The following is a 24,714-nucleotide window of genomic DNA, read 5'->3' as shown; positions in this document are numbered from 1 at the left end:
CCATCACAGATTCTTTTTGGAATGAAGTGTATAAATAAGAAGTGTATAATAATGTTAATGGGGAGAGGGCAGATGTTGGATATGTTTGACAGGTAAGTAGAGTACATGTCATCACCTTTGTATCTCTCTTAGTCTCCCGCTAAACTGAAGTATTGAATTGGTTTCCATCTAACAGGTGATTGTGGAGAAGTGGAAGCTTTTTGATTCTAACTTCTGTAGATCACTAAATGTATCAGGCACCTGTCCCATGCATAAAACATAAGGAGAGAATGTCAATACCAAGACCAAAAGTTATTTGCAAAGGAAATGAGATAAGATGTATGAATTGTTCTGAGGTCCTTGGAAATGGCTGCATCAGTCCAAAGAACACTGCTGTTAATGAGCTGCCCCGTTGGCCTCAAAACCAAATCAAAACACCCACAGGTATATTTTTAACAATATTCTATTTTGCACTAATTAAGGTATCTTTCAGCTATATGAGCTTCTTTAAGACATAACGACTCTGGGCTCCCTCTAGATGAAATGCTTAGAGTTCTAGGAATGATGCATTGCAGTCTTTCAACCAGTGCAAAGCAGAGCATCTCATGCTTTGCTTTCCTTCAATGTGCTAAGGAACTTGACCCAACCTGTTCCATATGCAAAAATGTCTCTAGTCCATGGGGGCCCATTTCACCCTGAGGGTATTTCCACAGCCTCCTGGAGACAGTGCAACTGGACAACTTCAGATTCAAATGATTTCTAGACATTTTGAAGCCATGGGAAAAAAATTATTCTTTGGATTGAAACTTTGGAGGAAACTGAAATGTATGCAACTTTTTAAGTGCACTTTCCACATCTGAAACTATTTTATGGACACCAGAGGATAATAGTGGAATGTATATAATTTGGTTTCCTCATAAAGTTTGGTATTTTTGAGACTGAAAACTGAAAATATTTTTGTGAGAAATATGAGCTTTCCTTTAATCACGAAGTCCAAGAAAAAATTTAATTTATTTAATTATTCTGTTTTTGCAAAAAGAAAAAAATCATCTTCAGGACTCCTTTTCTTTGTGAGAATGGAGAGTTTGAGCAAGGACAGCTGAAGGTCTTGTTGAGCCAACACAAAACAAGCCATACCTTCCTGTGGCTGTATCTGCTCTCTCTCTGTGTCCCCTGTTCTGTATGCTGTCCTGTACCCTTTAGGGTGAAAGGGATGGATGGTAAACCATTACCAAAACCACCTTACTATTAGCCAAATAGTAAACACACAGACACCCTAAGTCCCAAAGGAAGGACAAAACAGCTCTGTATGTCAGTTCATGTCTATTACAGCCCACAAGGGTTACAACAGAGAGATTGCAGAGGGTCGTCTTTACTCTGTCCAATGCACACAAACTTCTACATGGATGTGATGTAGGGCTGCCAGATATAATACCGGATACCCAGTTACCTTTGAATTTCAGGTGAATAATGAATGCTTGCAATATTTGGGACATATGCTAATTTAGTATTGCATGCATTCATTGTTTGTCTGAAGTTCTGTATTTGTGTATGCAAAACCTGGCAACCCTAGTCTGGGGACTTCATTCTGGACTCTCGAGGCCACCCCACATTCCTTCCTTCACTCACTCATTCATTCAACACTTAGGGAGCATTTACTCTGCCAGGTTTTGTTCTAAGCTCTATGGAGATAGCCCCAAACAAGAGAGGCACTGGCCCCCCACTCTTCAAGAACTTACAGTCTTACTGGAAAAACTGACCAAAAGAAGTTTTTAAACAGAAAGAAAGAGATAAGAGAGGGAGAGAGAGACAGAGAAGAAGGGAAGGAAGGGAGGGAGGGAGGAAGGGAGGGAAGAAGGAAGGATCAGCAAGATAACTTCAGATAGTGATGAGCGGTATGAATGAGGAAGAAGAGCAAGGCTGGCCCAGGTAGCCAGAGAAGACGCCCTGGGAACCTCGATGCTGTGCTGAGGCTTGGAGGCTGAGGGAGCCAGTGCAGGGCCTGGGGGGAGAGCAGTCAGGCAGAGGGACTGGCTAGTGGAAGGCCTTGAGGCAATGGGACTGTTTGCAGGGAGAACAGAAAGAAGTCCAGGAGATGGATTGGTGAGTTAGGGGCACCTGGGTCACATACAAAGCCAGCAAGGAACTCGGACCACAGCACAGGCTTGGTGCTGGGGAAAGCCACCTGGGCATGCACAAGCTGATTTATGGATCTAAAACCTCACTCCAGTGCTCCAGGGAGAATGTATTTAAAGGAGGAAATCATAGATGCTCGGAGAGCATCTGGATGCTGTGCCCCTACGGGATGATGATGTTGCCTGGGGCAAGGGTGGAGGAAGGGGCTGGTGGGTTAGGAATGTACTGAGCACCAGCAGGACCCAAGTAAGGCACGAGAGGCTCTGGTATGACTCCCTAAGGTTCTCAGAGGGGAAATGCTGTTTCTCTTCTCCCTCCCATTTGCCCTATTCACTGGCCACACCCCTGCCCAACCCTCCTGATGGGCTCTTCTGTGGGCACCCAGGCCAGGTTTTTGGTGCTTGAGTTCCACAACTACCTGCCTGTTGTTGTTGGGAGTGGAGGGTGAGGTTTTTTGGGTTTTAAGGTCAGGGAGGGGGAGGGGAAAGAGTCCACCACCACAGCTGACCTTCCCCTTGGTCCATCTTTTGGATGTTATTCTAAATGTACCTCTCTCCCCTTCAGCTAGTCTAACTTCAACCTGTCATTCCAGGCTTCTGGAAAGGATAAAGGATACGAATTTGTCCTGCTTCATATTTCTCCAAAGGATAGCTACATTTGAAGTAAAAATTTGATGTAGGAGTGAGAAAACGGTCAGTGCAGTGAGTAGCACTAATCCCTTGAATTCTCATCTTATAGTAGTTCTGTTTGGATCATGATTCCAACCAAGACATTTCTTTGTCATTCCCAACGTCAGGAAGAATATAATACATATATATAAATAAATCTGCTCAGGGAAATAATGAAGGAAGGAAGGAAGGAAGGAGGGAGAGAAAGAGAGAGAATAAATTTATTGCTTTCTTTTCTTAATCTAATGGTGACCAAACCACGCTAGCACAGACATAAAGCAGAACTAGTCTGTGAGCCAGCACTGATTCATATCTGGAATAGAGAGGGAGGCAGTGACTTCGGAAAAATACAAAACAAAACAAGAACAAAAATAAACCCTAACTGGAGTTTGACCTTGACTGTGTTGCAGCTGGTGTTGAGGGACCCCAGGAGGGCAGGGCTGTCTGCGCCTCCCCCGTCCCCCAGCCCTGAGCCTTGTAGAGGGTGGGCGGTGGCCAGCGCTCAGTGTCAGTAGAAGGAAAGGGAAGGAGCCAAGGGCACCTCTCTGGGCCCCATTACCTCATGTTTAAGGGAAGGGGTTGGACCGAATGAGCTCAAAGGTCCCTTTCAGCTTCAACACTACTTTCCCCACCTTCTCTGTTTTCTCTCTACTGCTTCATGCTCACGGATTCTTTGTAGCCAACACTAAAAAACTTTAAAAACTCTTCCTTCTCCATGCCTCTCTTTCTTGCTTCAGGCATTGACCAGGCCCCCAGCAGCTGCTCACTTCTGATGTGGTCTGCTTATTATATTTGGACCTAGGGGAGGACAGATCAATAAAGCTGTTGATTGGCAGGGAAGAGTCATGTACACCAAAATCTTCCTATTAGTATTATAACCAAGTACCAGAGAAAAGATCTGTGAAATTTAGATTGTTAATACTGGTTCCAAAAATGCAGCAGACTATGATTATCACATCAAGCCTCCTTCTCCATGAAGCCACATAATGCTGCTTTCAAAGACAATGACTACCAAGTGCTCCCTGGTTGGGAGACTGGCAGCTGGCCAGGGAAACGGCTCCCTCCCCACCATTTACAGAACTCAGGGAACTGCGCATGTGTCACTACAGAAATGAATCAATCCTCTATTGCCTGACCTGGGCCTACTCCTTATTTACATGTTTAAAAAAAAAGTGGATTATTAATCAGGAAGAGGATTATCTTATCAAGGCCAATTCAGCTACTGAGGACTTACTTTTTTTCAGACACAAATGATGGCATTTTGAAATAGATCACAAAAGAATTATCCAAATACCTCCCCAATTTTCCCCTTAGTTTTCAGAGGAAAACTAAATATAAATGAAGTAGAGGGATAAAACACACACAGATAGCAACTTTCTGACACAGCTGTCACTAGATGGAACAGAGATGGTAACAGGAAACCCATTTAAATTTGGCTTTAACAACATATTTATTAATTTAACATAATAAACATAATTGTAACACAAAAATTCTGTGAATTCAGGGGCTCAATTGTGTCATCAAGCACACAGGTTTTCTCCATCTTTCTACTTTGATTTATTAAGCCAGCTGTCCTTAAGGTTCCAAAATGGTTGCCATTGTTCCAGGCAGCACACTGTGATGACATCCGTGGCAGAAAAAGGAATGTCTCTGCCTGTCTTATATTTCATCTGAAGAGAGGAAATTCCTTCTGATACCCCATTTTCATTGGTGATTGTAGCATTATATGCACATACCTTCCTAGATCATTTGGTAAGTAAATGAGACCACCATGATTGGGTTAGGCTTGCATTGTCTAGCAGAAATATATTGTGAGCCACATATATAATTTTAAATTGTCTAAGTCACACTAAAAAAAAAAAAGCAGCTGTTATCAGTCCTAATACTATATCTTACTGACCCCAACATCTGAAATATTATTTCAATATATAATGATACAATAAATATTAATGTTATATTTTACATTTTTTAATACCAAGCCTTTGAAATCAAGTATATATTTTACATTCACAGCACAGCTCAGTTTGGATTAACCACATTTTTTTTTCACAAATATTTTATTTGAATCTCACAAAAACTATGAAGCAGGCAAAGCATATATGAGTATTTTTTTTTTGAGAGGGCATCTCTCATATTTATTGATCAAATGGTTGCTAACAATAATAAAATTCTGTATAGGGGACTCAATGCACAATCATTAATCAACCCCAAGCCTAATTCTCAACAGTCTCCAATCTTCTGAAGCATAATGAACAAGTTCTTACATGGTGAACAAGTTCTTACATAGTTAATAAGTTCTTACATGGTGAACAATACAAGGGCAATCATATCACAGAAACTTTCGGTTTTGATCATGCATCATGAACTATAAACAATCAAGTCAGATATGATTGTTCATTTGATTTTTATACTTGATTTATACGTGAATCCCACATTTCTCCCTTATTTAAAAAAAATTTTTTTTAAATAAGATGCTGAAGTGGTAGGTAGATGCAAGATAAAGGTAGAAAACATAATTTAGTGCTGTAAGAGGGCAAAGGATTAACCACATTTTTGTGAGCAATAGCCACATGTGGCCAGTGGCTCTTGTACTGGACAGTGCAGGTCTAGATCTAATAAGATATCTCGCTTGAGTGATGGGAAGGGGTCCAGCCTCACTTGAAATCATGGGCCCTCAGAGGAAGGTGAACACATTTGGGATTCTGTGAGCAAGGGATATGGCCGCTGGGCTGGCAACCAGCCTCACCTTCTATCCAATCTGCCCTTATTCCCTTATCTGGGAAAGGGTACCATTACTTACTTACTCACCAAGAGAAATTAAACATTCTGGACTCCTCTCTTTTCCCCTTTCCTCCAACATAACTCACCAAGTTCTCAAATATGTCTTCTCTTCTCCATCCCATCTGCCACGGCCATGAGTCAGACCCTCTGTCCCAATCCTATAGAATGTGATCATGTCACTACTTCTGTAAGGTTCCTCAGTGGCTCCCCAATCTTCAGGACACAGTTCATACCTGTTAGCAAAGCACCTGTTGGCACATGTGGCTTTGTGCCCACAGGCACTCTCCACTCTGGCCATGCAGGGCTGTACTTCTTGGAATGTCTTCGCTCTTTTAGCCTTCATCCTTTATTACATATGATTCCGTCTTTACACCACTCTCTGCCTTCTTGGGACCCTTTCTTTCTCATTCCCTGCCACATAGGATTAAATGCCATACAGCCATGTGTGTCCTCTTGCTCTAGCTCATGTCAAACTGAGCTGTGCTCGCTGCACCCTCTCTCTCGTGGATGGTGAGCTTGAGGGCAGGGCAGGGCTGTGACATCAGCATGAATACTGCTAGCGTTGGCTTCAGTGATCCTCTATTCCCCAACCTTTCCTTATGCCTGATCTATCCTTCACAAATGGTTAACCCATTCAATCAAGTTCTAGAAAAAGCTATAAACAGCTTTGAAGACAGTGAGACATCTTTAGTTTTAACTTTACCCAACCTCAATTCTCCTGGCTTGTTTGGCCTCTGTCTACTCAAATTTGACAATATTTAAGAGTACTGTCAGTTATACCATTCAGTAGTCTACATGTCTGTGAACATATAAGAATATTTTATTTAATTTTAGAAAAATGAAGGCAAGAAGCAAGAATTGTAGGTGATTATTTCTACAAGGATGTTTGTGACACTAGAATTTTTTTAGAGCACTCTGTATTCGTGAAGTATATGTAGCGGTCAGACAGGTGGCTGAAGATTCACTGATACCCAGAAGGTAAATGACATGAAGAACAGCCAGGAGCCCTCCATGTTGGCCGACTTTTCCCAGGCTCTGGGTGTCTTACCTGGAAATCCATGTTTGACTCCGATTTGAGTTCTTAGTGTGAAATCTCATGATAGAAGGAATCAACCGTTACAATTCTGTGTGAAATTCTAGTCCTTTAAAATCACTCTCGAGGAGGGGCGGAAGATGGCGGCGTGAGTAGAGCAGCGGAAATCTCCTCCCAAAACCACATATATCTATGAAAATATAACAAAGACAACCCTTCCTAGAATAAAGACCAGAGGACACAGGACAATATCCAGACCACATCCGCACCTGAGAGAACCCAGCGCCTCGCAAAGGGGGTAAGATACAAGCCCCAGCCCCGCGGGAGCCGAGCGCCCCTCCCCCCAGCTCCCGGCGGGAGAAGAGTAGGCAGAGCGGGAGGGAGACGGAGCCCAGGACTGCTGAACACCCAGCCCCAGCCATCCGGGCCAGAGTGCACGGCCCTCGATACTGGGAAAACAGGGCAGCAAGAACAGTGAGCGGGCACTGGAGGCTGGGCGCCAGAGGACATAAGAAAAGTGCGCGACCATTTTTTTTTTGCTTTTTTGCTGTTTTGTTTTGGCGAGCGCTTTTTGGAAGTCTTAAAGGGATAGGGACCCCAATACTAGGGAAACAGGGCAGAAAGACCGGTGAGCAGAGGCCTGAGGCTGGCACCGGAGAATAAAGAAAAACGAACAACCACCTTTTTTTTTTTTTTTTAATTAAAAACTTTTTTTTTTTAATTAAAAAATTTTTTTTTTCTTCTTTTTTTTTTTGGTGGTCGTTGTTTTGTTTTGGCGGGTGCTTTTTGGAAGTCTTAAAGGGGCAGGGTGGGTCACTTAATCCAGAGGTAGGGAATCCGGGATCTCTGGGCACCCTAACCCCTGGGCTGCAGGGAGCAGGGAGGCCCTTTATGGAGATAAATAGCCTCCCGGCAGCTCCTGCTCCAACGCGACTCCACCATTTTGGAGTAGCTGCCCGAGCCAGGCCACGCCCACAGCAACAGCGGAGATTAACTCCATAGCAGCCGGGCAGGAAGCAGAAACCCTGTCTGCGCACAGCTGCGCAGCACAAGCCACTAGAGGTCGCTGTTCTCCCAGGAGAGGAGGGCCACAAACCAACAAGAAGGGAAGTTCTTCCAGCAGTCACTCGTCCCAGCTCTGCAGACTATTCCTATCACCATGAAAAGGCAAAGCTACAGGCAGACAAAGATCACAGAGACAACACCAGAGAAGGAGACAGACCTAACCAGTCTTCCTGACAAAGAATTCAAAATAAGAATCATAAACATGCTGACAGAGATGCAGAGAAATACGCAAGAGAAATGGGATGAAGTCCGGAAGGAGATCACAGATGCCAGAAAGGAGATTGCAGAAATGAAACAAACTCTGGAAGGGTTTATAAGCAGAATGGATAGGATGCAAGAGGCCATTGATGGAATTGAAATCAGAGAACAGGAACGCATAGAAGCTGACATAGAGAGAGACAAAAGGATCTCCAGGAATGAAACAATATTAAGAGAACTGTGTGACCAATCCAAAAGGAACAATATCCGTATTATAGGGGTCCCAGAAGAAGAAGAGAGAGGAAAAGAGATGGAAAGTATCTTAGAAGAAATAATTGCTGAAAACTTCCCCACACTGGGGGAGGAAGTAATCGAACAGACCACGGAAATACACAGAACCCCCAACAGAAAGGATCCAAGAAGGGCAACACCAAGACACATAATAATTAAAATGGCAAAGATCAAGGACAAGGAAAGAGTGTTAAAGGCAGCTAGAGAGAAAAAGGTCACCTATAAAGGGAAACCCATCAGGCTAATGTCAGATTTCTCAACAGAAACCCTACAGGCCAGAAGAGAATGGCATGATATATTTAATACAATGAAACAGAAGGGCCTTGAACCAAGGATACTGTATCCAGCACGACTATCATTCAAATATGACGGTGGGATTAAACAATTCCCAGACAAACAAAAGCTGAGGGAATTTGCTTTCCACAAACCACCTCTACAGAACATCTTACAGGGACTGCTCTAGGTGGGAGCACTCCTAGAAAGAGCACAGCACAAAACACCCAACATATGAAGAATCGAGGAGGAGGAACAAGAAGGGAGAGAAGAAAAGAATCTCCAGATAGTGTATATAACAGCTCAAAAAGCGAGCTAAGTTAGGCAGTAAGATACTAAAGAGGCTAACCTTGAACCTTTGGTAACCACGAATTTAAAGCCTGCAATGGCAATAAGTACATATCTTTCAATAGTCACCCTAAATGTTAATGGGTTGAATGCACCAATCAAAAGACACAGAGTTAACAGAATGGATAAAAAAGCAAGACCCATCTATATGCTGCTTACAAGAAACTCACCTCAAACCCAAAGACATGTACAGACTAAAAGTCAAGGGATGGAAAAACATATTTCAGGCAAACAACAGTGAGAAGAAAGCAGGGGTTGCAGTACTAATATCAGACAAAATAGACTTCAAAACAAAGAAAGTAACAAGAGATAAAGAAGGACACTACATAATGATAAAGGGCTCAGTCAAACAAGAGGATATAACCATTCTAAATATATATGCACCCAACACAGGAGCACCAGCATATGTGAAACAAATACTAACAGAACTAAAGGGGGATATAGACTGCAATGCATTCATTCTAGGAGACTTCAACACACCACTCACCCCAAAGGATAGATCCACTGGGCAGAAAATAAGTAAGGACACGGAAGCACTGAACAACACAGTAGAGGAGATGGACCTAATAGACATCTATAGAACTCTACATCCAAAAGCAGCAGGATATACATTCTTCTCAAGTGCACATGGAACATTCTCCAGAATAGACCACATACTAGGCCACAAAAAGAGCCTCAGAAAATTCCAAAAGATTGAAATCCTACCAACCAACTTTTCAGACCACAAAGGCATAAAACTAGAAATAAACTGTACAAAGAAAGCAAAGAGGCTCACGAACACATGGAGGCTTAACAACACGCTCCTAAATAATCAATGGATCAATGACCAAATCAAAATGGAGATCCAGCAATATATGGAAACAAATGACAACAACAACACTAAGCCCCAACTTCTGTGGGACACAGCAAAAGCAGTCTTAAGAGGAAAGTATATAGCAATCCAAGCATATTTAAAAAAGGAAGAGCAATCCCAAATGAATGGTCTAATGTCACAATTATCGAAATTGGAAAAAGAAGAACAGATGAGGCCTAAGGTCAGCAGAAGGAGGGACATAATAAAGATCAGAGAAGAAATAAATAAAATTGAGAAGAATAAAACAATAGCAAAAATCAATGAAACCAAGAGCTGGTTCTTCGAGAAAATAAACAAAATAGATAAGCCTCTAGCCAGACTTATTAAGAAGAAAAGAGAGTCAACACAAATCAACAGTATCAGAAACGAGAAAGGAAAAATCACGACGGACCCCACGGAAATGCAAAGAATTATTGGAGAATACTATGAAAACCTATATGCTAACAAGCTGGGAAACCTAGGAGAAATGGACAACTTCCTAGAAAAATATAACCTTCCAAGATTGACCCAGGAAGAAACAGAAAATCTAAACAGACCAATTACCAGCAACGAAATTGAAGCGGTAATCAAAAAACTACCAAAGAACAAAACCCCCGGGCCAGATGGATTTACCACGGAATTTTATCAGACATACAGAGAAGACATAATACCCATTCTCCTTAAAGTTTTCCAAAAAATAGAGGAGGAGGGGATACTCCCAAACTCATTCTATGAAGCTAACATCACCCTAATACCAAAACCAGGCAAAGATCCCACCAAAAAAGAAAACTACAGACCAATATCCCTGATGAACGTAGATGCAAAAATACTCAACAAAATATTAGCAAACCGAATTCAAAAATACATCAAAAGGATCATACACCATGACCAAGTGGGATTCATCCCAGGGATGCAAGGATGGTACAACATTCGAAAGTCCATCAACATCATCCACCACATCAACAAAAAGAAAGACAAAAACCACATGATCATCTCCATAGATGCTGAAAAAGCATTTGACAAAGTTCAACATCCATTCATGTTAAAAACTCTCAGCAAAATGGGAATAGAGGGCAAGTACCTCAACATAATAAAGGCCATCTATGATAAACCCACAGCCAACATTATATTGAACAGCGAGAAGCTGAAAGCATTTCCTCTGAGATCGGGAACTAGACAGGGATGCCCACTCTCTCCACTGTTATTTAACATAGTACTGGAGGTCCTAGCTACGGCAATCAGACAAAATAAAGAAATACAAGGAATCCAGATTGGTAAAGAAGAAGTTAAACTGTCACTATTTGCAGATGACATGATACTGTACATAAAAAACCCTAAAGACTCCACCCCAAAACTACTAGAACTGATATCGGAATACAGCAAAGTTGCAGGATACAAAATCAACACACAGAAATCTGTGGCTTTCCTATATACTAACAATGAACCAACAGAAAGAGAAATCAGGAAAACAACTCCATTCACAATTGCATCAAAAAAAATAAAATACGTAGGAATAAACCTAACCAAAGAAGTGAAAGACTTATACTCTGAAAACTACAAGTCACTCTTAAGAGAAATTAAAGGGGACACTAACAGATGGAAATTTGAAGAATTAATATCGTCAAAATGGCCATCCTGCCCAAAGCAATATACAGATTTGATGCAATCCCTATGAAACTACCAGCAACATTCTTCAATGAACTGGAACAAATAATTCAAAAATTCATATGGAAACACCAAAGACCCCGAATAGCCAAAGCAATCCTGAGAAAGAAGAATAAAGTAGGGGGGAATCTCACTCCCCAACTTCAAGCTCTACTATAAAGCCATAGTAATCAAGACAATTTGGTACTGGCACAAGAACAGAGCCACAGACCAATAGAACAGACTAGAGAATCCAGACATTAACCCAGACATATATGGTCAATTAATATTTGATAAAGGAGCCATGGACATACAATGGCGAAATGGCAGTCTCTTCAACAGATGGTGCTGGCAAAACTGGACAGCTACATGTAGGAGAATGAAACTGGATCATTGTCTAACCCCATATACAAAAGTAAACTCAAAATGGATCAAAGACCTGAATGTAAGCCATGAAACCATTAAACTCTTGGAAGAAAACATAGGCACAAAGCTCTTAGACATAAACATGAGTGACCTCTTCTTGAACATATCTCCCTGGGCAAGGAAAACAACAGCAAAAATGAGTAAGTGGGACTATATTAAGCTGAAAAGCTTCTGTACAGCAAAAGACACGATCAATAGAACAAGAAGGATCCCTACAGTATGGGAGAATATATTTGAAAATGACACATCTGATAAAGGCTTGACGTCCAGAATATATAAGGAGCTCACACGCCTCAACAAACAAAAAACAAATAACCCAATTAAAAAATGGGCAGAGGAACTGAACAGACAGTTCTCCAAAAAAGAAATACAGATGGCCAACAGACACATGAAAAGAATCTCCACATCGCTATTTATCAGAGAAATGCAAATTAAAACTACAATGAGGTATCACCTCACACCAGTAAGGATGGCTGCCATCCAAAAGACAAACAACAACAAATGTTGGCGAGGCTGTGGAGAAAGGGGAACCCTCCTACACTGCTGGTGGGAATGTAAGTTAGTTCAACCATTGTGGAAAGCAGTATGGAGGTACATCAAAATGCTCAAAACAGACTTACCATTTGACCCAGGAATTCCACTCCTAGGAATTTACCCTAAGAACGCAGCAATCAAGTTTGAGAAAGACAGATGCACCCCTATGTTTATTGCAGCACTATTTACAATAGCCAAGAATTGGAAGCAACCTAAATGTCCATCAATAGATGAATGGATAAAGAAGATGTGGTACATATACACAATGGAATACTACTCAGCCATAAGAAAAGGGCAAATCCAATCATTTGCAGCAACATGGATGGAGCTGGAGGGTATTATGCTCAGTGAAACAAGCCAAGCGGAGAAAGAGAAATACCAAATGATTTCACTTATTTGTGGAATATAAGAACAAAGGAAAAACTGAAGGAACAAAACAGCAGCAGAATCACAGAACTCAAGAATGGACTAACAGGTACCAAAGGGAAAGGGACTGGGGAGGATGGGTGTTTAGGGAGGGATAAGGGGGGAGAAGTAGGGGGGTACTAAGATTAACATGCATGGGGGGGTAGGAGAAAAGGGAGGGCTGTACAACACAGAGAAGGCAAGTAGTGATTCTACAACATTTTGCTATGCTGATGGACAGTGACTGTAAAGGGGTTTATAGGGGAGACCTGGTATAGGGGAGAGCCTAGTAAACATAATATTCGTCATGTAAGTGTAGATTAGTGATACCAAAAACAAAGCAAAAAAAAAAAAGGGCAGTTCCCGTGTGGTAACCTCCAACGAGTTCTACACAAGGGTATAAAGGGCATATAAAAGTGTAGGCAAAGGGTCTGTTTGTGTTTATACAGAGGATCAAAGCCTAATTGGGCTACCCCGAAAATGAACTAAGATACCATATGAAAAAGAACTTCCAACATCTGCACTCTCTGGAAGACTCATGCCAGAAGATGATCATCAAAAAACCCCAACAAAGATCCACGCACTGCTACAGCTGTAGATGCACTCATCCCACCAGTTCCTGGACTTGCCATGGGAATGAGGAAGGAGATATCTAAGCTGACCTGTGCATACAGTAAAACAACAAATTTGACTGGATCTATACTGTTGGAACTCAACCAAGAATTTGGAGAAGTGCAAATTGTAGCACTCCAAAGTCTTACAACTACAGACTATTTACTGTTAAAAGAACATATGGCATGTGAACAGTCCCCAGGAATGGGTTGTTTTAATTTGTCTGATTTCTCTCAGACTGTTCAAGTTCAGTTGGACAATATACACCATATCATAGATAAGTTTTCACAAATGCCTAAGGTGCCTAACTGGTTTTCTTGGTTTCACTGGAGATGGCTGGTAATTACAGATATGCTTTGGTTATGTAACTATACTCTTATTATGTTAATGTGTGTGCGCAATTTAAGTAGTAGCTTAAAACCTATACATGCTGAAGTTACTCTACAAGAAGATATGTCAAAGAAATAATCAATCTTCCCATGTTTTCTTCCGCCTGCTACTTCTATAGCTTTTCTTCTTCCTTCCTAATTACAACCCTTAAATAGAATTCGTGCCTCATATCAAATTTACCGAGTATCATAATTCTTCCAAGTGGTAAAGATACCTCAAGACAAATGCTGGGCATAGAAGTCACAGGGCATAAATATGCAAAGAAGTAAAAAGCTAACCTTTTCAAACAATAAGGCTTCCCTCTCACTTACCAACTTCACATTTCCCTGTATGGCCCCGGAAGATGACTGGTTAGCCAGAGACGGGTAAGATTCCTCAAGGGAGGAACAACCTAAGACAGGCACAGTCGCAGGGGGGCCATCAGGTGAGAAATTGGGGATCAACAGAGGTGAGGCTTAGAACCTCACCCCCCCGTTCTGAGAGAAATCTTCTGCATACATGGATGTTTTATTGCCCTTGTCTAGCTTGGATTAACACATAGTCTACAGGCACACACCTGATCATCTACATTTGCTCTCTTACAACACTAAACTATGTTTTCTACCTTTATCTTGTATCTACCTACCACTTCAGCATTTTATTAAAAATAATAATAATAAAGAGAGAAATGTGGTATCCACATATAAATCAAGTATAAAAACCAAATGAGTATTCATATTTGAACTGACTGTTTATAGTTCATAATGCATGAGCAAAACCGAAAGTTTCTGTGATGACTGCCCTTGTACTGTTCACTATGTAACTTATTCATTATGTAAGAATTTGTTCTCCATGTAAGAACTTGTTTGTTATGCCTCAGAAGATTGGAGACTGACGAAAATTAGGCTTGGGGTGGATTAATGATTGTGCATTGACCACTGACTCCCCTATACAGAATATTATTGTCGTTAACAACCATTTGATCAATAAATATGAGATGCCCTCACAAAAAAAAAAAAAAAAAAAAAAAAGACAGACTTCCAATGGTAAAATAAATAAGTAACCGGGATGTAATGTATAGCATAAGGAATATAGTCAAGATATTGTAACAGCTTGGTAGGGTGATAGCTGGAACCTAGAATTATGTATATAAATGTTCTACCACTGTGTTGTACACTTGAAACTCATGTAATGTAATACTGTGTGTCAACTACCCTTCAATAAAAAATAATTATTTAAAAAAAAAAAATCACTCTCATACCATTTCTCTGGGTGACATTTTCAGATTAATGAAATTTGAGTAATAACTTTGTTGACTTCTTACATATTGTGGGTATGATGATATAATTCAGGATCTACTTAAGTGTGTGAAACTTTTGCAAGAAAAAACATTGGTTTCCCTCTAAATAGTGACTGGGGATTTTTTATTTTCAATCTGATGAGAAGTCATTTCAGGTGCAATACATACTTATTTATACATCCCCTGACAATTAAAACGAGCTAGATAATACATTTAACAAAAAGAGAAAATGAAATTATTATGGTGTTAATGCAATATCCAAAAAACCAAAACAAAACCTGCTTCCTGATGCCAAAAGGCACAGGTGTTATCATCAGGCATTTGGCATTGCCTAAAAATTAATCTCATTGCCTTCACATCCCAGTCAAAATGGTATCAGCTTTCCTTTCTCCTTTGCCCACTCATCATTTAGAAAAGAAAGGGAGTCATTTCCAGTTTTCAGCCGAATTTCCTTGAATAGTTCAAGGTCATGTGGTCCTGAGTCTGCCCACCTCAAACCTGTTTCTCTCTTTCCCACTTCCACTCCATGTTCTTTTATTTCTTTACATAAAGGTTTATGATAAATCTAATTGAGTCTGTAAATTTGGGCAATGCAACTCAAGAAAAATGTAGAGGAATTAATCAAAACACAAGGTTAATTTTTTCCCTCTTTTTCTGAAGGTCAGTTTTGAAAAACTCTTACTGGTAAAAGGCCAGAATAAATGTTAATGATTTAAAGTGGGAAGAAACAGTTGACACATTCATTAATTAGGTTGTATTTGTAGCTCTGTTGTGAAAAATGCTTGCTACTTGAGTGAGATCCTTGACATGTCACAATTTTTTCTTTCAAAATGCAAGTACTTTTTCTTTATCTTTTTGCTGATTTTTAAAAGTGATATAGTGCACTCTTTCTCAATCCTCCCTGAGGTTCAGAATCACCTTGAGAAGCAGTCAATCTTGTAGTAGATTATTAGTCCCAGAGTTTCTGATTTAGTAATTCTGTGGTGGGAGTTGAGGTTCTGGATTTCTAATAATACAACTGATGATACAACTTCAAGTGATACAGAAGAACATAAAGAAGACTACTATGGATCATTTAGAATGCTGTGCCTAGAGACAAGGCCTGTTAACTGTTTGGTGTCTTTCTTCTAGTCTTTACTACGCTCATGGGGCAGACACTGCCGGGTCTATACCCTGATTGCGTTCAGGGTAGCAGCAGTGCCCAACTGAGAAACCAAATTGCACAGGCTCCCTTGTAGCTAGTGATGTCACAGCGGTCACATGATCCAATTCTGGCCAACTAAATGAAAGCAGAAGTATATATGGGGAGGACCTTCTAGAAATACTATCATCTCTCTGGTTAGAAAAAAAAAGACTCAGCTGGCCAGTACCTTTTCTACTTTTTCCTTCTCTCTTCATCCTGCCTGGAGCTTAGAAGCAAATCCCGGGAGCACCGCTGTCTCCTGTGACCATCCCCGGAGGACGGTGGTCTGGGAGGACAGAGGGCGACTGGTTCTTTGAGGAGCTGCACCAGCTCTCCCTTGCCCACCCTTTTCACCTGAGGAAAATGTTTTACTTGTCAATTCATATTTACCTCCTATGTTTATTTTAATGTTTATATTATATTCCATTGTTTGGATATACCATACAGAAATTAAATCTTTAAACCAATCCTTTATTAATAGATGTTCAAGTTCTAAATTTTCCTTATACAGATGAAAAAGAACACAGTTCCTGAGGATTGCTCTGGGATGGGGAAAACTTGATCATCTTCTGCCCCTTGTGCTCACAGAAACTGTTTGAGGTACGCTCCCTTCTCTTAGAATGATAAAACTATAGGAACAGAGAGACACGAACCTGTAGTATATGGTCGGGCTTTTCTGGCTTGAAGAAGAAAATCCCAATAATTGATTATGTAGCTCCTAAAATTTGGGCCACTTAAGAAACACTGTGTGGCTCTTATAGTTTAGTCCAGACAAGGTTAGTCCCTGTTCACAGTCTGGCATAGACAGAAGGTCAGAAGGATAGGCTTCCTGGCAAAGTTCAGTCTTATCTTTTGTAGGAGCAGATACTTGTACAAAAAGACACACATCTACCCTGAAAACTAATTTTTAGAGATGGTTTAGTCTAAACCCATAGAGAAAGGAATCAAAATAAAAACCTCTCCAGTGAAATGCTATTAGTTAAAATGAACCCTATTTCCCTTATTAAACATACTGCCTAACCTAACTGCATTCAAAGTTAATGGCAACCTCATGGGCTGTTCTAAGCAACAGGTGGGTATTTACATTTGTATAAATAAAGGGACCATTTTAGTAATTTTCTCCCAAGCAAAGGCAAGTGGCTACAAAGGCAAATTGAACTGTTAATTTCTTCAGGGAAAAAATTTTCCAGCAATTAAAAATGAAATGAAACTTCTTCAGTTTCAAAATATTTGAAGTCCCACTGGGCACCCCAGTAAACTTATAACCAGTCTTCCTCTTTGTTTTGACATCTATGGACTCAAACCAAACTTACATCCCACTGTTGAGTAATTATATGAAAACTTATGGCACACATTTCTATGTACTAATTAGCCCTTAACAAAGTGTAAGGAAAAATTTTGAGACTTTCAAATGGGAAAAAGCAATTACTAGACATCCTTTTCAAAGGAATGCTGAAGTGTCCAGGATTATCTGATCATACAGGAATGTGCACCCCCCAACGCTCTGTATCGCTACTGAATGCCTACCAATAATATTGTTTATATACTGTGTTACCACAATACCTTTTTTCTTCTAGGTCTGTCTCCTGGGGACCCCACCCTCCATTTTTAGGACTGAATACCTGAAGTACAGTTGTCATCCTGTTGAATCTTATGTTACCTGCATTTTATGTCTTCAACTTCTCTGGTTTTGTTTAAGCAAACAATCTCTTCTTGAGAAGGGACAGAAGGGAAATAAAATTCTAGATACCCAATGTGTCCAAAAATGTCTTCCCTTTAGCTTAATTGGCATAGAATTTTAGATCTGAAAATATTTTCTTTCAGACTTTTGAAGATAATAGTCCATGGTCTTCTAGCTTCCAGTGTTGCTGTTGAGAGGACTAGAGAAAGAAGTTAAGTTAGCACTTATGTAACATTTTTCATGAATCAGGCTCTATTTTCTCACTTATAAAGGACAAATTCTTGTTATTTCTGTTTTAGAGATGGAGAGCCCAGTCAAGAGAGGTCAAGTAACTTACCCAAAGTCACACAACTAATTAGTTAGGTTACTAACCCAGGTAGTTGGCTCCAAAGTATATGCTCTTAACTACTACCCTATTTTATCTGCAGTGTGCTTTTCTTTCCCAGTACTTTCAATGTGACCTGTATTGTCTTTTTGGGAGCATTCAAGTCTTCTCTTTAGTCCTGATGTTCTCAGATTTCACAGTGGTGGACCATGGTTGTGTGTATTCTTCCATTCGTCATGCTAGTTTCTCAGTGGATTGTTACTATCGGGAGACATGTTTCCTTTAGTTTCAGAAAATTTTCTCTTATTATTATTATTGTGGCTACTATTTGATAATTTTCTTCCCTCCATTTCACTTATCTCTACTTGGCAACTCCTATTATTCAGATGTTGGACTTCTCAAATTGCTCCTTTTCCTTTATCTCTTTCTTTCTTATCTCTTCTTTCCTATTTTGTAACTCTTGGACACTTCGTTCTACTTTCTGAAAGATTTTCTTGTCTTTATTTTCTAATGTTCTGCATGAGTTTTAACAATCCTGTTTTTAATTGCCAAGAGACCTTTCTTGTTCACCAATTATTTTCTTTTCATCAAATTTTGTTCTTCCTTACCTAAGTATATTATCACTGATTTTAAAAAAAATTTTAAGTGTATTTGGTTCCTTTTATTTTCTCTGTTTCCTCCTGGTGTCTTTGTTTAATCAGCCCATGTCCGACTTTCTTCTAATGTCTGATTGTCCCTTTGTTTTAAGAGTGAGATGCTAAAAGCTTACTTAAGTTTTATAAACATGGACAAGGATTGTTGATTGGTAGGGATCACTATAGGATAACCTGGCAGGGAGCCAGTTTTTTGTTGAGGAACCTTGAATATCATTATCATAGGATATTCCCCAGGTTCCTTTGGGTCTCCAGTGTAGAAGCTTCCATCCTCCTGTCTTTGTGTTCATATTTCTGGTTGCAGCTGTTCTAAGATCTGGGTAGGGGCAGGGGGCTGAGAGTTCCATGGACTATGTGGGCTTTCACTTGGTATCCCTGGTTTTTGCTTCATGCTTAACACCTACCCCAGCTCTCTTATAAGCCTGGTGTCCTATGGGTTGGAACTTCCCATTCAATCTTCTGAAAAATAATGCTCGCAGTTCTTTAGGCTGTCGTCTGGCTTGTGGGGTGGGGAAGAGGCCCTTCTGAACATAGACTGTTAAACCAATGTAGTGTCAAGCTTCTTGCCAGCCTTTGCCTCATCTGGCATCCCCCAGGGCAGGGTTTCTGGAAGCTGTGGAGGATAAAATGCCTCACATTTTATTGGCCTTGGGTTGTCACTTCTTTCTTTTCTGCCAGGTCACTTACTGCTTCTCTCTGGGCTATTCCATTTCCATTTCCAACGGACTGTTGTCTTCTCTGGAGCCTCTTTCTGCACATGGATTAATAACTTTTTATTATTTATTAATTTTAGGAGAGTGAATAGATAAAAAGTGTGTTTTCTGTCTGCTGGGAATTTCCCCATGCTTTCTTCATTTTTGCTTTTTGTTATGACTTGTGTTGTACCCCTCAAAATTTGTATGTTGAAGTCCTAACTCCCAGTACCTCAGAATGTGATCTTATTTGGAAGCAGGATCATTGCAGATGTAATTAATGAAGACGAGGTCATCCTGGAGTAGGGTGGACCCCTTATCAATATGACTGGTGTCCTTATGGAAAGGAGAAATCTGGACATAGACATGCAAACAGGAAGAATGCCATGCGAAGATTTGTAATTATGCTGTCAGAAGCCAAAACACTACCACAAGTAAGGAGAAAGGCCTGAAATAGATCCTTCCCTACCTCCTTCAGAAGGAACCAACCTGCCAAAACCTGATCTTGAACTTTAGCCTCCAGAACTATGAGTCAATAAACTGTTGTGTAAGCTGCTCAACATGTGGTACTTTACTGTGGCAGTCACAGGAAACTAAAGTACTTTAAAAATCTTATTTTGATATATGTTATTGTAGGTCACCTCAAATCTTTAATGGAAGAAGGTGGAGAATAAGCAAATAAACATACAACTGAGCCCTTGATTCCATCCAGCAGGAGCTTTCTCAGTGTGAACTGTGAATTGCTAAAGAGTATGCGGGCTAGTGTGTTGACCGTTTTGTAGGTGGGCATGGCTCCTGGAACTCAGTTTGTGTTTAGTACATTTTAATTGTTGTTGATAGTATTGATATAAATTATAACTAAGGGTATTTGGGGTTTTTCCATTTCTTTCAAAGTAGAGAATTGTTATAACTTCTACTTCATTTAACAAGTACTTGAGTCTCTGCCTCAAGCCAACACTGGGCTAGATTCTCGCCTGCGGGAAAGGAGAGGCACAACAAATGTCAGTAGGGTGTGGCTCTTCCTGTCAAAATGCTAGGTAAGCACTGACTCCTCACTGGTTCTGCTCAGGGCCTTGCCCTCATCCTGGCCCTGGTGGAGGTTTTAAGGAGGCAAGACAAGTCAGAAAGCAGTCATATATTACAGCTGTCTCTGTTAAAGCAGCCCTCTAAATGAGAAGGTCCGGTACACCTAGAGAGAGAGGGGCACACTAACAATTCTTACATTAAACATGCTGTTGTTACCGAACAACTTTACATTTGAGGCATTTCTGAATGCCTTTTTGAAACCAGAATGGAGACAAGCCTGTTCCCGCCTTGGGTCTCCCCTCTGGCAGCAGCCCCTGGCCGCTTGAGCTGAGGGATGGCTGGGAAGCACTTGGTGGGCAGAAGTGTATTCTATGCTGAGCACACACTGCAGTCCTTAGCTGTGCAGCTGTGGCCATTTGCATAGACCTGTGCTATTTCTGATTGCATATTTGCTCAGAAGGAACTGTCTCATTTTCTGACTGTGGCTGCCCACCTGGTCTGTCTGCTGCTGGGGTTTTCCGGTGGGCCACCATGCGGCCCCATCACCTCAGAGCATCTTTCATGCCTTCTAGGTGGTTCTTCTGCTCTTCCAATTGACTTTGGTTTCACCTCAGTCCAATCATTCATTCAACAGCTTTGCAGTGAGCACCTACTAGGTGTCAGACACTGCTCAGGGCTCTGGGAATACTAAGACAAATGAGACGCACATCCTCCCTCAGTCCTTCAGGCTGCAGGTAAAGACTGACAGGCAATTTCTTGTGTGGGTTCTTGGCCATTGACTTTAGTCTCTGCTTTTTCTCTCTGTTTTCAAACCAGATTCTTTGTGGAAACCTATCACCCTGCAAGCTTGTTTTTGTCTTTCCGCTCATTGCCGCACTACAGTATGACTGCGCCTAGTCATTCCACACCCTGCAGTGTGGCTTCTAGCCTGGACCAGGGCCCTCTGTGGTAAGATCACGGGCCACCTGCTCTCCTCCCCACCAAGGAATACAATGCCTTTCCACAGGTGTCATTTATCTTTTGACTGTGAGTATGTAGTGTTTGACCCAGTGAAACACCCGTTTGTTTCCGCAGATGGTACCTGCTCTGCCCAGGAAACCCTGACTTCATCCTGATCTTCCTTCTTTCTGAAATAGAACCAGTCCGTCACAGGCCAACGTGGTCTCTCCCACCTCGTGATCACTCACTTGGCAGGTGTCATGCATGGTTTATCTTGTGGCATCTTTCATACTGATGTCTGATAGTATTACTTTTGTTGTATCCTAATTTGACTTTTCCTATAGATTGGACCTGATCCTTGTTCTCAGAGCTAATAAGCAACCCCATCCTGTTGAATCTGTTAGGATTGAGATTAGATTCTTTTTTTCCCCCTTATTTTTAGTTATTTAAACTGTGTGCCAGGCCTGGCTTGTGAGTCCTCAGATCCATTCCTTGCCCTTCTCTGCTCTGCTGTGTATTGCAGGACGCTGACCCCTGCAGGCTAAGCTCCTAAGATCTTGCGTCAGCTGGCTTCTGGCTGAGTTTGGTCAATGGATGGCACCAACAAGAATTGGGTGTTGGGAGGGAGAAGCCCTGAATCCACAGATTCTTCACTGACAGCATCGGTGGCAGTTCCTTCATGGCTCCAGCCTCCACTGGACAGGCCTACTGTGGTTCCAGCTTCCACAGGGTAATTTGGCTTCTGGATTCTAGTAACATCACCTCCTCCTTTTGACCCTCTACTCTAAGGGGTGGTAGTAATTTCCTGCTGCTGCTAATTTCTGGGTTGCCTTACCACCTCCTAGTAGCTACTCAGCTTTGCTCTCTCCTGAGAAACTAAAACAGAGTCGTTTCTGTTTCCTGGTTGGACCATGGTTGATATAACTATTCCTCCCTTCTTCCCTCCCTCCTTTTCTCCTTCCCCCCTTCCTTCTTTCCTTCTTTTCCTGGAAGTGGTACACATCTTAAGGGGATTGTTTTAGGATGTTAGGCCACATATGGTCTTCCCAAAGCCGACTGCTACTCTGAATCCTGCAACTTCTTGGTCTCTCCCAACACCGTCAGCAAAATATGAATGATATAGTTGTCTGTGGCTGGTCTGGGAACCTATCATTTTTATACTGCACATATGGGCACCTATACTTGATGCTCTATATTCCAAATATACAAGTTGAATATTTGGACGCAATCTGTTTGCAAAAGGCCAACTTGCTGGAATAAAAACAATCACCCATCCGTTTTTTGGAGAACTGCTCATTATTAACATCAGAGAAACTGTTGTGCTTCTCTGGCTGCTGTCATTTCACCTGGAACTGATGTTAAAGGAAATGGTTCACAGTATGGGTGCAGGTTCTTTACTGCATATATCTGTTGGGGATGAACTGGAGCATGAAAGTCAAAGAAAAAGCAGTATTACTTCTTCAAAGGTACCTGTTCCCTTTTGGAAGTGGTACTTGATTATTACTTTAATGTCACTGAATCACTAGTGTCATCAGTAGTAAATCTGGCTGATGGAAGCTCCTCTCTGCCATGCTAGCAGTCCCTCCTGTGAAATGCCACCTCCTTGAAAATAATGAGTTGTGGTGTGTTACATTGCATCAGTCAAAGAGGAGACAAGAAATGAAACAAATATTATATATACAACCCATCTGCTCAGCTGTAAGAGTGGTGTTCTATTTCTTCTGAGGCTTGAGTATTCTCCACTTCATGGCAATTTCTATGTCTGTCTTTGAAAAGAAGTAAAGTGATATAATGAGAAGGAAATGATAACTCGTAATTGTTGAGACCTTCACAGACACTGAGATGGATTACATTCTGACATATTTGCCATAAATACGGATATGGAAGCCTGCCTGTCATAAGAGTTACCCATGTGTCTGCCAAAGCAAACACAGTTAGGCGGTATTTAAGATGTCTGTTTTAGAAAGTACAGAGATGTACCAATTTTTAAAAATTGATTTTTAAAGGTTAGAATCAAACCTTCTGATTTATTCTTCCTACCTCCCCAAAAAGGGATCACTTCTTACAGTTATCTTAGCAGTTAGGGCTTGGAACAGGCACATTTACTGTGCTATCCTGAGGTAAGGTAGGCCAGGAAAAGGGAATAATGCTGCCTGGAGTTTTATGGAAGGAATTGCATAGCTTGGAAGGTAAGCTGGAAACCCACACTCCAAGGCAATTTTCTAATGATCACAGCAGAGATTTTTGTGGTAATTTTGCATATGTAACTTTCATACCAAATTTTTAGTGCTTCTGCACATGTGGTCCATATGTTTACCCCGAAGCATGCTCAGAGATGACCTGTGACATTTTTACATTCACAAGCTAAGAGTGCCTCTATCTAGTCCTCAGTATAGTCGCAGAAGTCCTTTACTTCTGTGTCACTTTGTTTTATTGCCATTTCACAGGAATAGGTTGAAAAGTGCCTGAAAGGTGATCTTCATGGCTCCTGGTCAAGTGCAGAAAGCCAATGTAAAGACAGAGGCCAATTGTTGGAAAAGGTCATCACTGCTTTCATCAGATGACACATGAACCGGTGAACAGGTACCTTATCAATGAAAAAAAAAAAAGCCATGGGCCAAATCAGTGTGCTGCATCTTTAGTTCCATACCAGGCAGTTGGGAGATCAGCCTTACTGCTGGTGAGAGAGAGAGGATTTGCTTTGGCTGGAACAGCCTTTTTTTTTTTTTAAACAGAATAAAAATAGGTGGGACCGGAAGGCATGCATGCCTTTAGTGAAGGAAAGTATGCTGGTTGCTGAAATTCAGGGCTTCATTTTTAAAGATTAACTTACCTTAATGGAAATACTACTCTTCTGGGGTAATGAGGTCAGAGTCAGTTGAGGTTACTGTGGTGCAGCCCTGAGGGTGAGCCATTCACGAGTGATGGGCTGTGAGGTTGTTGAGCTTTGTCCCTTTGTCCCTTTTTCCAGGCTGCTCTGGACTGGCACCCTTGCTAGATGGCTCTTTAGCTCAGATGCATCCCACCCTCTTTTTCCTACATCGGTAGAGTCCCCTAGTGTCTAACTGAAAGACCCTTTTGATCACAAACAGACCAATTGGCCCTTCTTTGACCAAGCAAGCTTCATTAAAGATCTTTGGAAGGACTGGTTGCTCAGGTTTTTTCTGTTGCATTATAGATGTCAGTGAAGGGAAGTTTACATGAGCCAGCAAATTGGAGCCAAGTTGCAGATGTAATTTAAAATGTTTATAAAACAAACATTATATATATATGTACAGGCACACACACACACACTTCTATAGACTTAGACTTCTATACACT

The 24,714-nt window shown here is 41.1% G+C and overlaps 2 long non-coding RNA genes across 2 annotated transcripts in view; both read left to right on the top strand.

Annotated features, from left to right (window-relative positions):
• LOC118908090 (uncharacterized) overlaps positions 1–17,843 on the top strand; it is a 54,927-nt gene extending 37,084 nt beyond the window's left edge. Inside the window, exons 2-3 of the long non-coding RNA XR_008998512.1 lie at positions 16,589–16,677; positions 17,655–17,843. This is a non-coding gene — a long non-coding RNA (uncharacterized LOC118908090). The remainder of the gene's footprint in view (positions 1–16,588; positions 16,678–17,654) is intronic.
• Positions 17,844–21,042: 3,199 nt separating this feature from the next.
• Positions 21,043–22,668, top strand: LOC118908083 (uncharacterized). Its single transcript, XR_005023065.2, has 2 exons — positions 21,043–21,402; positions 21,529–22,668. It is a non-coding gene; the product is annotated as an uncharacterized LOC118908083 (long non-coding RNA).
• Positions 22,669–24,714: the final 2,046 nt, after the last annotated feature.

Source organism: Manis pentadactyla, chromosome 7, assembly GCF_030020395.1.
Source record: "Manis pentadactyla isolate mManPen7 chromosome 7, mManPen7.hap1, whole genome shotgun sequence".
NCBI lineage: Eukaryota > Metazoa > Chordata > Mammalia > Pholidota > Manidae > Manis > Manis pentadactyla.
Note: the sequence above shows the minus strand (reverse complement) of the source record. Positions and strands in the feature narration are given on the sequence as shown.